The sequence below is a fragment of the Melanotaenia boesemani genome, chromosome 23 (genome assembly GCF_017639745.1).
Source record: "Melanotaenia boesemani isolate fMelBoe1 chromosome 23, fMelBoe1.pri, whole genome shotgun sequence".
Lineage (NCBI taxonomy): Eukaryota > Metazoa > Chordata > Actinopteri > Atheriniformes > Melanotaeniidae > Melanotaenia > Melanotaenia boesemani.
Genome location: NC_055704.1, coordinates 17071743 through 17086836, shown reverse-complemented (window position 1 = coordinate 17086836; position 15094 = coordinate 17071743).

Sequence of the window (15094 nt, the reverse complement as noted above, 5' to 3'; positions counted from 1 at the left end):
TATTTTTTTTAACAAATGGCAAATGTGAAAATCTGGTGCACCTCTTTACACTCTGGAGTAATTTATATTATCAGATATGTTACAGTTTAAAATATGGACATGAAAAAATTTCTAAAATACCTGAAGTTTAGTTTCAGGTGATCACGAAATGAACAGGAGCGTTCTGCCTCTATCTGTGCTTTTTAAAATAAATTGAGAGGATGTCAAAAAAAAAAACTTTGAATGTTTTAAAAAGTTAAAAACACAGACTAAATGTCAAGGCCATAACCGGTTAAAACTGTAAACAATTTTATTTGTTTCTGATCTTTGAGACGTTTTAAATTATTTTACTTCTGAAAAAAGATTTACTAGAAATGTTTTGGATCTCATAATAGGACATGTTTTTGATTATTTCATTTCAAAATGACAAGTTTTAAAAGTGTGTTTGTATTTCATTGTTAAAAAAAATATTTTTTTGAAATCTTTATGTAATAAAATATACCAGAGACAGAAAATGAGTATGAAAGTCAAAGAACCAAAGCAGCAGAAATCTGTAAGTTTTGTGTTTTGGGGGGGAAATAACAAAATTGTTTGGCAAACACAGTTCACATTTATCAGGGGAACTTTCTGAGCACTTTGATTCAAATGTATTTCTTTGACAATCATTAAGCCACTCACCTCTGAAACCGAGCTTCTCTGAGAGGAGGGAGTCTACTCAGCAGCACAGCAGAGCAAAGGTTGGAAAAGAGGAGAGTCGAAATGGACCTGCACCCGCTACAGAGTGTCCTATAAAGCTTTTAAAACAGCCAAACAGACAATAAATTCTAAGTAAGCAGTAATTTGACAGATTCACAGCGCTTTGGGACAATCACTGTCCTGCTTTCGGTTAACCATGAGATTCCCCTCGCATTTAGCAGCAGTCTTGTTTATTAGAAAAGTTCGGTTTCTAATTTTGCTAACAGAATATGTTGCTCATCTTAAAGGAATTAGATAAAATTTAATTAGATTGATATTTATTCAGGTAAAAAGAAATGTAACTCCATATTTTTTTATTTGTAATAACTACATGAAGCACTGCAAAATAAATAAATAAAAGCTGATAGTGTTATCCTTGCAAGCTTGTATTAAACAATTTTTTACTATCAAAATACAGTGAATAAGAAAAACGTGCTAAATGAAAAGTCAAGGACTCTCCAGACGATAACACTTAATCTCCAACATTTATGTAATTTATGCATGTATGGCTACTCAGGAACAACTTCAATCTTATTATGCAAACCGAAAGCAAAAGGACAAAATTGCATGTAGACAAAAATGAATAAAAAATCTATTTTTCTGATCCAATTTATTCAGGTCAAACTTACCCCTCTTCTTCCCTCCTCCAACCACACAAAAACACACAAACCTCTTCTGATTGTAAACTAATTACTGCTCACATTTCAGGGTCCATCCAACATGAATGAATAATTATCTTAGCAGCTCTTATCAAACATCAGCTTATGTAGAGCTCTCTGGCATTCTCAGAGGGCAGTACCACCTCTTAAAGCAATCCGACCGGCTGTTGGATCTAGTTTAATGCCACGTCACAGAGCCACTGCAGCCTGGATGGGCCTGAGTGACCTAGCTCGGCCCAGATAGGAGCCTTTAGCACGCCAGCCCCCATCGGGACCAAACGTAGCACGTTTCAAAGAAAGAGGGTGGTGGCGCCGCATGATGTGAAGCCATGTTTTATTTTTCCTCATATTCGTCTTTTGTTTATAAAATCAGACCCTCTTTTTAAAATTCCTGACAGCATGTTCGTTTCTGTCGCTCGCATCCAATTCAGCTGACTAAGGACTCAGGAAGAAGTTTATTTGATTCCATCTTGAGCACGTGTCTGCGCGCATACACTCAGTCTCACACACAAGCACACGCATGCACACAAGTACAGCCGCAGCATGCAGGGTCACATGATTAGAAACAATGCAAAGTATGCAAACAGTATGTCTTCATGTGCATTTATATTAGAGGTTTATAAATTTAAAAGCTACATTTCTTTTTTCTTTTTTCCTTTTTGCTGTTCACTGGAATTTAGTGAGAATATAATTCAAGACAGTGTGTGTGTGTGTGTGTGTGTGTGTAGGTGTGTGCGTGTGTGTGTGAAAGAGTATGTGTGTGAGTAAGACGATCTATTCAAGGCCATCTATATAGCATATCAAAAATGAAAAGAGCGCTAATAGGTCAGAGCATCTCCTAACTACAGCAGCCATTAGAGTGTGGGTAGTAGTGATTTATCTCTGGGTGGATTTTTTTTTTACAGAAATCTCTCTCAGTACCCGCCTGTAGCCTCATTACTTAACTGTCCTGGTATCTTTATGAAATATGAAAATCACCTGGCAGCTATGACATTATTATGCTTTTTTTTTTCATAAAACATTTGCATACTTTTACATGTATTCCATGTGAAAACATTTTCTCTTTTTTCTGTTACCTGTAAATGGCAGACTTTAATATCTTTCATTACACTGTCCCAGCTTAGCCTTCATTCATTTAAATATCTCTAATAATCCTGAAATTCTTATATTTTTCACATCAAATACATTTTAAAAGAGAAAAATAGTAACAAAAAGGGGGCAAAAAAAACTAAAACACATGAATCAACATCAAAGAATTGACTGTTTTTCTTTTTTGTTTTTTTTTTCAACAAGTATTGACTCATTGTGGTTTCTACCCCAGTGATTACTGTGGTGAGTGGGGAGAGAAGACGCTGGCTCTCAGGGGTTAAGATGCTAGCAGTCATGTGCCTGTCGGCTGCAACAAAAGCCTGCCTATGTAGGGTGCATACAGATGGAGTGAGCCCCTTTGTGTGCAGCATTTCACACGTCGCAGCCTGCGAGCTGCCAGGTCTGGCTCACTGGGCCTGGCTATAGGCCTAGCTAGCAGCTTGTAGCACCTGATGTTGGACTCACTTTGCTTGAGACCCTAATGCAGGGAGTTTAAAAAGAAAATGGAACAGAAATCCAAATAGTGGGTCATGAAGCTCAACACAAACAATCAAAGCAAAATATTCCAGAGTAGAGCAGAGGGCTGTAGCCAGATAGACTCAGATCAGCATGACAGTAGGGCTGTAAGCAGGGCTCCCATGCAAGGTTGCCACAAAATATTTGACTCTTCACAACTCTGCTGTCTGTCAAATGTCTTGGTAAAATAGTATCCTAAAACTACTTTCAGTGTGCTCATATATATACAACCAGTTCATATTTCTATGATGTGTATAGTTGTACATAACATGTGCATACTTTATACTATATACTGTCTCTGTAGATCAGAATATTCTTGGCTATGTAAAGCCTAGGTTTAGATCCAATTTTAAAAAACATATTTTAGTACATATTGAAAATGTGTAAATATTCAACACAAGTGCTGCACATTTACACATTTACAATCAAACTATCTGTGGAGTAGCTGATGCAAACCAAGGTTTTTATCATTAGATGGATAATGCATTTGGTCACAATGATGCTACACAACATTCTCTACGCATACAAAGAGTAGCATTACTTGACACGCATCATTTAAATATAAAGTTAATACCCTACATGTTTGTCAAAATGTAAACCTTTTTCCTCTTTCACTGTCAACTGATCACCAAGTTTATTTACACAGACCACGTGCAGTAACTTCCAGTAAAAGCAATTCAGGTTTATGATGTGTGCTCATTTCAGACCGGACTATTATTTTATTATAGCACATTTAAAAATTGTAATAAAATAATTTAATGATACAAGTAATAGTCTGGCAGTCAAAGAATAGCTTCATAAGAAAGCTGTAGGTTTAACAATAGACTGTGAGGGTTTGATTTTTATGGGTAAATGTTTGCTTCCTGTGTAAAACTAAGGATGAAATAGCCTTAAGTCAATGTTTAGGGGCAATGCAGATCTCGGCATCAGTTTTACTCCTAACAGAGGCTAAAAAAATAAGATTTTTTTCTCTGTATAAACTACTTGCATCATGATATAAGTCCGAAGTGCATTACATCTGACACACTGAGATGGATTCAGTTTCTCAGCAATTCAGTATCTGAGGTGGGGGCTTGCTGTCTTGCCTGAGGACCCCTGAGCAGCAAACCTGGCAGTTATGAGGAATGGATCAATTGAGATTTTAAATGCTGGACAGTGTGAGGTTTGAGACATCTGCTGCACTGGTTGCACTTAAACCCACATAAAGAGGGCGGACAAGCAAAATTCTGTGATTCCAGTGCACACTGTTTTTGTTTTATCTTTTTAAATATTTCCGCATGTTGTCTTAACAAAAAATACTTTTAACTGTGATGTTGATTTTGGATTGAGAAAAGCTACAAAAGCACACAGGCTACAGTTTGAAGAAAACACAGCTGTAAAAAATTTATTCTGCAATCTTTCCAAAAATCATAATAAATATTTAATGAGATGATACTCTGCTTTTTCTACATAGTCCCTTCAAATAAGTTTACACAAAACAATGGTTTTACACTGTCAAGGCCAATACAGGACATATTTTTTAATCTTAACACGCACCTCTGGGCAAATTAGATATCAAGCACTGTATTGAGAGACATAAAAATATTGTACTAATGTGACACGTGTGAGAGTTTTGTTTGCATAATTCCATGCATCAGAAACAATATCTCATTCTTTGTGTTGGAATTCTCTTAACTGAAACATTGTATATTATCTATTGCATCTTTATTAAAATCTAAAGAGAAATAATCAACTCTAAGTATAAGTAAGTATTATTTTCTTATGGTCATTTATGCTGCCATCACACTTGATATGCAATTAGCTCCCACATATTATCATCTACTATTCCACATAATGCTTCACATTTTATATAAAATATTGAGATAGAATATAAAAATCAACAGGCATGCAAAAGAAATGGGCTTTTAGAAAGAAATTTACACACAAACAAACTCCCCTCAATCACTGAAACAAGCTGTTGCCATAAGTTGTATGTTAATTAAACTGTTTAGTACAGCCTGGAGTATTAGCTTCTGTTTTCTGACCTTGCACCTGACAGTCACCAATCACACACACAGAGACCCTCCTGCATCAGAAACACACACACACACACACACACAACATGCCTGAGTTACATACGACTAGAACAAGCTGGCTGGGCGTCTGACAAGCACAGCAAAGGAGGAGACGTGAGGGAGGGAGGGGAAAAAAGTTACCCTGGCGTGTTAGTTTTCTGCCAGGGAGTCCCTATTGACCTGTTAAACCTTTGTGACTGGAACAAATGCAAATGGCGCTGACTTGTTCACACAAAATACTAAAGGCCCATTCAAATGAGGCCCCGGGCCACAATGAAGCAGTGGCCGAGTGCTCTGTGGAGGCTGGGCAGCCCCCAGTCTGAGACAGAGATTCTTTTTGCCATTGCACAGTTCATTGTGGTTGTCTGGTGGAGAGCAATCATCCACTTTGATTTTCCTCGCACATGCAAGCATGATAAAGTTACGTTATACCTCTCCTGTGATTCTATCCTTACCAAATCCCGAACACTGTTACACTGTCATGAACGTTACCCCATAATTGTCTGCATGTAGTGCATTGACCGGATGCCTCCAGACCTGAACTCTTCGTGTTTAAGAAGAGACCAGTCATGCCTGATAATCACACACTGTTAATCTACTCTAGCAGGATACTCAGCATCCTAGTGACTAATATCATATCCTACTTTTCAGTTCAGTCTTTTGGGTATACAGTAAGAAATAAGGGCTGAGCACACAAGGGAATACATTACAACTAGAACAAATAATGAATGAATAAAGTAAAAACAAAAAAAGGCAGCGTCTGTCTGAATAACCAGCTGATTATTTCTAATACAGGGGACACAAGTAAGTCCATTAGGAACAGTAATAATGAGCAAAATCAAGTCTATGCTGATGTTTGGGTAAATGTCTATGATTATAGTGCAAGTAAGAGATTTATTTATAAGCCACAGAGGCAAAGAGCCAACAGACGTTTTCCATAACAAGAAAATTCAAACTGAGATATGAGATTTGTGTGAGTCAACCCATTACTGGGTAAACTGGGTTACAAAAACAAAATTCTTCAGCGTGCTAAAAATGAATGCAGCAAAACACCATGGGAGGCTTTGAGAAAAAAAGAAAAAGGCTATTCTTAAGTGTTTGTAATTCCCTCTGTAGCTGCCTTTATCAGTGGGACATTTGTAACTTGTCTTTCTGCCCACATTTAATCTGTAAATGTTTATTTCATTAGCATACATCTATTTTAAAAAAAAAAGAATCAAAGGATTTTCTAATTAGACAAAAAAAGCATCAAAAAGCCATGGACAGAGGATGTAGTGATTGCTCATTTTGAATGTTTTTATCTGATGTAGAAATAAGCCTCTTCATCTGAACAGAGCATGTAAGGTCATTGGAGATCAAATAAAACCTTCGCCTGTGCTGTTAAGGGCCTGAGGATGGCTCTCAACAGCACATCTGGACAACACCTGATGTGAGGGAAGACGCCCACTGGACCTCCAATGAATTGGATCTATCAAATGAAAGGTTTTATTCCAACGAGGGGATGGAGTGGGAAACAGACCACTGGATGAATCTTATTTAAAACCTTACAAGGAGAGTGATGCGCTATGCTTTTACATGTTTTTTTCTTGTTTTTAATAGCAGTGTTTGCCTTGATCACATAAGTAAATGTATGAGATTAAAAAAAACCTTAAAGTTTAAAGTTTATGTTGGTCAAAGTTATAAACATTTAACAAAGGATTGTCATTAAGTATAAGATAAAAAAAATCCTTTTAATCAAAGGAAAATAACTTCTATGTAAAACTGAACTGACTGTTCAGCTGAGATGTGCTGTGTATGTCGTGACACCTGCAGAGGTCACACATGAGCTAAAACTGTAAGCAGGGTGGCGGAGGAAGTGTAGAAAGAAGAGCAATGTCAAAGAGACACAAACCCTTTTCTAATATCTTGTCCAAAGCTCTTTTCGTGACTGGAGAAATTTTTTAGGACTTGGGGAAAAGATGACCATACTGCTATGAGAATCTGATCACACTTGTACTAAGCTGTGATGTGGATCTATGTAACTGAATCTACGTGTTAAATAAATATTCTCCAGGTGTTTTAGATACTTTCTCTAATGCAATTTATATTGTGTTGCTCTCTAGAGGCTCTATCTTGTATGATTAGTATAATGAGATATAAAATATGAATCAATGATCATTTTTTACTATTAAAAACTAAAAAGAAAAAGGCACAACAGTGAAGTATATTGTTGTCCCAGGCAGCATTCTCTCATCTTCTTGTCCTCATATTAATTCAAAGTAATTACGTTAAGTTGCAGCCACTGGTTATTGTAGGATGAAATTATCTCCCTTCTTCATTAAAACATGCTCCTGTGTTTACTATGCTGAAGGAGATAATAAAGGAAGTGCTGTGGCATTTATTTCTAAGTATTTAGAGTATTTGAACAGCTTTTATCATAGCCGGCCACTTAGATACGTTTGGGTCACTTTATTGTCAGGAATCCGCCAGAGCAAAAAAGACTAGACCGGAGCCAAAGGGACGGTGGTCAAAAGTTTAATTATTATGTTCAAATGTGGCCCTGAATAGTTGCATCTCATGAAAATGCATAATTTATTTTATAGGTTCAATAATTATTTATTATCTAGCCAATCCTTATTTATTTAATTTCTTTAATATTAAAAATTGTGCTTTGGCTTCACTGAATTACATTTTTATATCATTGTATAAAACCTTGCTTTTGAGAGTGATATTATCTGGTATAAGTACAAACTTTTTGGAATATTTTGCTCCTGGTTCATTGTCACTTTTGATTTTTATCTACCCACCAAACAATCTGAACATCTTTAGCACCATTTCAAATAATGTGTACTGTTCCAGAGTCAGATCTGCTACAACCTAAAATACACTTCTGTCCCACTCTATCAGTCAAAAGTATTCAAAGCTACCTATCCCAGTTCAAAACCACAACACTTTATTAATGGTTATATTGAAGCCAAATATATTAAATATGTCATGTTGAATTATGAAGAGAAACAACCACAAATTGAGCCCACTTCATTTAATGGTGCAACCACAAAAGGAGAGCAATTCTGAGTCGAATACTTCAATACAGCCACTGAACTCTACATGCCAACGCACCACAGTGCTGTTTGAATTATCACTGTAATGTGTGGAGGAGGTTTTTTCTCACTTAAAAGAAGATTAAAAGGAGCACTTAGTTTTTGTTTGGTTCAAGCAAACTCAGTGAACTTTTCAGATATTGATAATCAATCTTACGGCACTTAAGCTTAACCCGTTAATTCTCACAATTTCTGTTAATGTTAAAACAAACACAACGTACTGCTAGCAAACAAGGTTTCATGGACAGAGATAAGTATTCCAGTATGATAGCATTGAGTCAATATTACATTCAGTTATCTTTAAGGTTTATACAATATATTATGAAAATACAGTCAAAAAAAATAAATTCTAATTGTTGCATTTCAAGGAATAGCTTTCCTAAGTGGAAAAATTACTAATACATCGTACAGCTCACAAAAAATCACATTTGCAAAAGAAAATGGACGCCATATTCTCTAGTGATTTACAAGGAGTCAAAGACATTAGGATCAACTTCACAGACGAAAAAAAAAAACTTAATTGTTCATGCAACATGATTATTTTTTCCCAGATACCCTTACATAAAATCCATAAGGACCAAGTTCCCTTTTTTTGTATTCTTCATGTAAATATATAATTCCTAGGTTGAATGAAGGCTTCTGTGTCATTCACCAGGAACGTCAGATTCTCGCCCGGGTTGCTGGACTAACTTTAACTAATCATTCAAGTCTGACTGTTCATTAGAGTCCATTTTTACAACATTCAGTGTCACTGAAACATTGAAAGCTATTGTGTTTTTTTTTTGTAAAATCACTTTCAAACAGATGAAAAGGACGCCCAGTGACATAACATTGAGTAAACTCCTCCTAAAAGAATACGTAGAAATATTGATTCTCCAGAGTTTGAATTTTAGTTTGCAACTTATTTACTTTTTATATCATTTGGTTTGTCCTTTTGAGACCAAAAACCTTTTTTTAAAACATACTGAACCGAGAGAGAGTAATTATATGTAACATTACTTTTAAAAGTAATTTCTATACAATATTTTCTTTTCCTTTGTGCTTACCTGCTTTGCAGTGTGTCAGAGGCCTTGTGGCTCCACATCTCCCTCACTTATTTGATCACTCGTCCTGCACCAAAAAAAACCTAAAACACAGAAAAAAAAGAGCTTAAGCTACAAGGGAAACACTACAGAACATCGTTAGTCCTCCATTTTAACCTGAACTGTGAAAAACCATCAAGATCGGTGATTGATTAGGGCGTATGGTGCACGATTCTGTGGCATGCTGTTCTCTCACACAGTGTGCCAGCACTAGCTGGGAACAAGACATTCTTACTGGAACACTTCTGCACTTGCTTTCTGCTGTTGGACGGAGGACCAGCTAGAATTTGTTCAGATTTTACTTAAAACATAGGCTTTGTTTCTAATGACACAATAGTAGCCATATTTAAATCATAATGAGTAGATTTTTATTAATATTAGCTGGCATATATTTTCATCTCAAAAAGCAGGCACATATACATTATTTTATTAACTACAGATGAGTGCAGCCTGATTAGTGTAAAAGCTATAACCATAACCCTTTAACAATAGAGATTTTCTCTTATCTAACAGAATCCTTTTTTGCTTTTTGTGAAAGTATGAGCATGAATTTAGCTGCAGATGTGATGCTGCTGGGTGTCTGTTTTGAGCAGACGTGTTCTCTGAGAAAGGCAGCCCCTCTGCCATATTAATACAAAGTCATATAAACACACAGATAATGGACTCCTCTGTTAATTCATGTGCAGCACAGTTCAATTCAAAGTGTTTCTTCTCCACTTTCCCTTGCTGAACACATACTGATGAATATTTCTGTCTTGCATCAGTAATAAGTTACATAGTGTTTCATCTTCTATCTTACAGACACACACATATGAGCGATTTAACAAATCCATGAAAGAAGTTGAATAGGTAATTCTAGTAAGAATTAATTAATTAATCCCTGAAATTAACCCACTGGTGAAAAATATACACAAAACCTTTAGGATAACATTAATGTTTTGGTCATCCTGTTTTTTTATTAATATTTCTGACAACAGACTTTAGTTTTTGAGTAACAACATTAAATATGTCTAATTCCACATTTAAACTCTATAAGATTCAGATTAAATTAATCTATATCAAAAATTTCTACAGGTTTTAGGCAGGTTACATTGTGTATCATGTGGTGCTACCTTGCAATCATTCCTGTTCCTGTATTTAAATATTTGCGTTCTGTATTGATCACCCAGAAGGGTTTAAGTTTTGCCTTTTTTGGGGGTATTTATACAGCGTTATGAAATATAAAAGGGTTTCAGAATCCTTCATAGCTCCATAATTCTGGCCATAATAAAGCCAGCTTGTGTAGGTGTTTTGTGGTCTTTTTACTTGCTCAGTAGCACAGGCAGCTTCATTTTGCTATGGGTATGTTAAAACTGAACAGGGTAAGAACCTGAAATGGTCCCCACAGAGCCCTGCTTCATTTGCTTTTCACCCCCTCGGTCTTCGCCCTCCCCACCTCCAAATCTTCTCACAAGACTCATGAACACTCTACAAACCCACAGATTCCCTCCAGAACACTGCTGTCCATCTGACACCAGAGCAACTACAAAACAGCAACAGAGTGAGAGAAAAAGCTGAAATAGACAATGAGGTATAAAGAATGAAAAGAGGGGCAGGGAGGGAATAAGAGAAAGAAGCAGACCAGATTGCAGAGCGTAGAATCAATGCAGTGGTCTGGACTTTTTTTCTCCCTTTACCCTTTTTTTTCTCCCTCTCTCTCTCTCTCTCTCTCTCTCTCTCAAATGATTCATACTGGAAAGAAAAGGCCTTTTTCCTGTCCTCAGTTGAACTCCACATCAGCTTCCTGTTAGAAAGGCAAGGAGGAAACACCCAGAGCAACATGCTCGTGCGTTCGCACACACACACACAAGTACACACAGAGGCCGGCCTTCACTTGTAGGTTCTTCACTGCCAGAGAAATTAGGTCAAGCACTTAAATGCCCTGCACTGAGATTTAAAATGTGAAGTGTCTGGTGAGGAAGAAGAGAAAGCATACCACAAAGACAAACATGTATGCAAACAGATGCCTGTTGCACTTTAACACACACACTAGCTACACACTTAAGGCCCATTTACGCTCGATGTAGAAGACGGATACACAGACGGACGCATAGTTCGTCCATCTTCTGCATCGGTTACATGTGTAATTTGGACCGTTTTTAGGGAGCTTTGCTATCCACCATGTGACGCAGAAGATGGAGCAATACCAACAGAAATCATGGGGGCAGTGCTGAGCAGAACAGCTGATATGCGACCAGGGAAAAGAAACCAGAGAAGAAGGGAATCAGAAGGGGAAGAAAAACAGAAGAATAAAGACGAGAAAAATTGCGCTAGCTTTTGAAGAAAGATTTTGTGCTAATGTTTAGGGCGTGTTAGGCGGTTGGAAACAACTTTATAGCTATGCATTGCCGCTGTCAAACGGTGTCTGAAACTGGCAACTAACAACCATGGCAATGCAAAACACGAATGGAAGTATGAGGATGGCGACGTATGACTATTTACGCACATAAGGGAGCATAAACTCATTTATTAATGAGTTGACAGCAAGAAAACTGAAATTATTGGTGACAGGCACCCACCAAACTGATAATTAGAGATGCACCGATCCACTTTTTGGAGGTTCGATTTGATTCTGATGTCTGAAATTTGGAGATCAGCCAAAAACTATATTTTCCGATCCAAATCGGTTTTAATAATTATTGCTGTTGTTGTGTAAGGTTTCAATAGGCTGCAATAACCCAAACATCCCTTCTTAATAAGAGAGTAACTGATAAACAAAATTAACCCAATTTAAATATTTTAAATTGGATTTTTTTTATAAGAAAAAAACTTTTAAAGTAAATTAAAGACATCTGTAGCTGCTTTATAATATTGATAAAAACAAAGGTTGTTATAATTTAGCAGTAACAACTGATTTTTTTATATTTAAGGTCAAAGAGAGTGTCTTGATAGGGAACCAGGATGTATATAAATAATCTGGGAACATTATATAGGTTGACAGCGTTGCAGACAGATTGTGTATCTGCAGTATCGGCTCAGAGGGCTCATTTCTGCTAAAAAGGCATTTTGATCATAGAAGCTACTGTTCAATCTGGCCGAAACATCTTCATGAACATTATTTCAATATGAAGATATAACAAATGAGACTGTGCTAGGTGCGAATGTTGAAAATGCTCCACAACTTTATGTGCATTAGTAACATATTGCTAATGATACACTGTGAAATAAGCCTGTCATGCTCAACAAGCTGCAGCATCACAGCACAATCCCTTCAGTTTTCACATTATCTGCTGGAAGTTTACCACTCTGCTGGAACGCTTCAGGAGTGTCTGCTGCACACTATTTTTCTCTTCGTTTCTTAGCTGAACGTTTTACCCTGGAAACCTTGGCTGTACACACATTTCAAGTTGCCATATGCTGCTGAATTAGATACCCGAATTTATATATATATATATATATACATATATATATATATATATATATATATGTATATATACACACAGACAAGTCTCACTGGACATATTTAATGAACTAATTCTGTATTAACAAATTCTATTTGGCTTAAACCTGCATAATACTTATTATTTGTAAACACAGAACCACAAAAGGTCCCTCTGTGGATCAATGACGTGGATCAGGAGAGTTCAGCCCGATATCCGATCCACGAATCATGTCAATATCGGAGCCCAGTACTAATACTGGATTGAATCAGTCCCACCGCTGATAATACACCATCTATCTATGCAGATTCAAACAAGTCAACGTGGCTCAGTTACACACAATCGCACAAATGACTAATTTAAAAGGGCTAAGAAAAATAGCATCTCTATCTCTTTTATATGTAATAACTAAAACACTACGTGCAACAATTTCCCCAGACAACCCGATTAGGGAGTGATAGGAGTCTCTGTGCAGCTCTGCTGCACAGCTAAAGATGGGACAGCACAACATTGCAGTATGAGCCATGCCCGCCAAAAATCCCCCTGTACCGCCAACCCCACCACCTCCCGCACTCTGACCTGAAATGCCCTTAAAGAAATAACACACCATATCACCATTACATCCAATCAACTATTCATAATAAGGCTGGATTGTACTCGGCCTCATCTTTCGTTTAGGGTTTCAATCGATTGTGTGAGAGATGAGAGTGCAGCAGGGAGGCTGAGAGGGACGGTGAAGCTGCGCTGTAAGCAAATGAGTGAAAATTTGGGGGAATCAAAACATCTTTTTCTCTTTGTATTCCCCACTGTCTGTAGAGCCAGACCTGAGCTACAGGGCAGCAAGGTAAATCAGAAGATAATCACCCTTATTTTCAGTCTGCAGCTATGTGTTTTCTCCTGTCCTACTGACTCACAATGGAGAAATGAACCCCAGCCCATTGTCTGAAGGCCACCTGTGTGTCTGTTCCATTTCTCAAAGGCACAATAGCATTTTCCTGTTTATAGCAATAACTGTGCTTTACAAACACGCTATATCGAGGTAGTAATACATCACATAAAAGAGTGGGATTGCAAGAGTTGCAGTCAAAAGGTCATTCCAGCCCCGTTCATATTTCAGCTTCTGACTTCACTCTTCCTTTTTCCAGTAAAAGAGTAAGAAAAACAAGTAACACACAGAGAGAATGTCATCGTGTTTCACAGCTAACACAGATCTTTTTGGGGGAAACTAATAGCATGAGCAGATTCTTAACCGACAAGGCCAACCGGCCAGCACACAAAGCCTTGAGTGCACACACAGAAAGCAAAATACACAACCAGATGTGCAGGATGCCATAGAAGAGCTGAAGAGAACAACTTCTTAAGATAACCTGATAAAAGTGTTGTGTGTTTGTGCCAGTTTAAACTTTTGACTTGTACACGTTAGTTGCATTGCATTGCTGTAAAGCAGGAACAATCAAAAGTGACTATGTCTAATACGAATAACATAACATGGTGAAAGGTACGGCAAAACTGGACCATCTTAGTTTAAATGCATAAAATGTACAACTACATGCGATCCTACAGCAACATTAAATTGCACTGCATGGAGCAAGAAGATGTCCCAAGCCTTTTCATTTTAACAAGATAAGCAATTTTATCAATTAATTATCCAGACCCGAAATACAAAATGATTTAGGAATAAAGAAAAATCAACCATATTTGCTGGGGGTTTTTTATAATGCAAAATCAAATGCTACGTTTTGAATGTGCAGCAACTGTTAATATCGTATATGCACACATCCAGACTAGAATAAAACAAATCAACACCAAAATACCAACTGTACTAGCACAAAAATTAGTTCCCACATTTTAAAAAAAAGTTAAGTGTTCACATGAGACATGGCCAGGAAAGCATGTTACAGGCAATCCAACCATTAAAAATACATTCAGCCAATGCTGAGTTAGCTCCTCTCACATTTCTCTGAATTAATTTAATCAAAAAACTTGTCTAAGGGAAACCACAATGACACATCAGTGAAAGCCACATAGTTCAACCATATGTTTTCGTGTCTTACATACACTGATAATCTGGTGACGAACAGCTCGAGAAACGCTGCTTTAGTAATTAAAGGCACATTTTACTGAAATCCTACTAATTGCTCACTTGCAGAGGGGGGATGTTTTCCGCTGGGTTGACGTGATCCGCCGGCAGCCTATCTTTGTTTGCATCGGGGACAACAAAGGGGAAGATTATGCGTCTCTGCTATGAGAAACTAGGGCACGAAAAGGCGACCTCTTTTCTTGTATTACGAGGTATAATTTACAGTCTGGCGACCACTGCATCTTCACCTAAAGACTGATGGATGCCTGGAACATAAATTTAAATTTACAGTCGCTCATGTTAAGCAGTTAAACTGTTATTTAGAAAGCGCCTGTTATCGGCACCCTGGAAACTTCCCCCCCAAGGACTGTGTGGCTCGTTTCAGTCACAACAGTGTCAAT